This window comes from Amphimedon queenslandica, unplaced genomic scaffold (genome assembly GCF_000090795.2).
Source record: "Amphimedon queenslandica unplaced genomic scaffold, v1.1 AMPQUscaffold_3550_Cont24457, whole genome shotgun sequence".
In the NCBI taxonomy this organism is placed as follows: domain Eukaryota; kingdom Metazoa; phylum Porifera; class Demospongiae; order Haplosclerida; family Niphatidae; genus Amphimedon; species Amphimedon queenslandica.
Window position 1 is genome coordinate 567 of NW_003556124.1, and position 853 is coordinate 1,419.

At 37.0% G+C, this 853-nt stretch overlaps 1 long non-coding RNA gene across 1 annotated transcript; it reads left to right on the forward strand.

The window, feature by feature from the left end:
• Window positions 1-604: 604 nt before the first annotated feature.
• LOC109592907 (uncharacterized) lies at window positions 605-826 on the forward strand. Its single transcript, XR_002190627.1, has 2 exons — window positions 605-704; window positions 755-826. It is a non-coding gene; the product is annotated as an uncharacterized LOC109592907 (long non-coding RNA).
• The last annotated feature ends 27 nt before the right edge of the window (window positions 827-853 follow it).

Sequence of the window (853 nt, forward strand, 5' to 3'; positions counted from 1 at the left end):
TTAATAGTTAAAAACAATTAAACTGCCAGTACACATTAAATCAATATACTTTGATCACAAGTTCATTTAGAGTGGCAGGGTGTTACAAGAAGCTTCTTTGATTACCTTTCAAATTAATATTGTACTAATCAATGTTTGTTGTATGTTGTATTAATCAACGTATCAGACTTCATTTCAGTGTATTAATAGATGCATGGAATTAAAAGTAGTGAACAATCCTCACATTACATGTTACACCTCACCATGCAGTGTTCAGTAGATACATGTACATGTTGTTGTATACAGTACAGTACATCAATTGAATGGGCTATTGTCCAGTTGAGGTGTCAGCCCAAGTTATAGTGACAAGTTGGCTTTCCTATTGCACATGACTACTATAATGAAGTAGCAACACACAAGAAAGCCAACTAGTCACTATAACTTCGACTGACACCTCAACTGGACAATTTTGCAGCTTCATGTCTCGTGTCGGAATCATGTCATGCAGCTAGCCTCTGATTGGTCAGTTTTTGCTTAATTGCTAATGAATATTGATGAGGTACCTAATAGTATATAAGGAGGTGACAAGCAGCAGTCAATCACTTCTCACTAAAACAAGAAATCATCTCATAAGAACAAGGACTATACTGTTTATCAAGGAAAGGAATCATGAAGACTCTACTCTCACTCTTCTGTCTGGTTACTTACCTGACCTGTGCTCTCAGGTATGTTACTACAGTATCAAATCAATGTTACTTTTCTCTTGTACATGCAGTGCTAATGGCTGGCCAGTCTCTCTTGACATGGCTTGTAATAAAGCTCTTTCTGCAGTTGCTTGCTCTTTTGAGTTTACCAACAATGCAGATCAGGACCT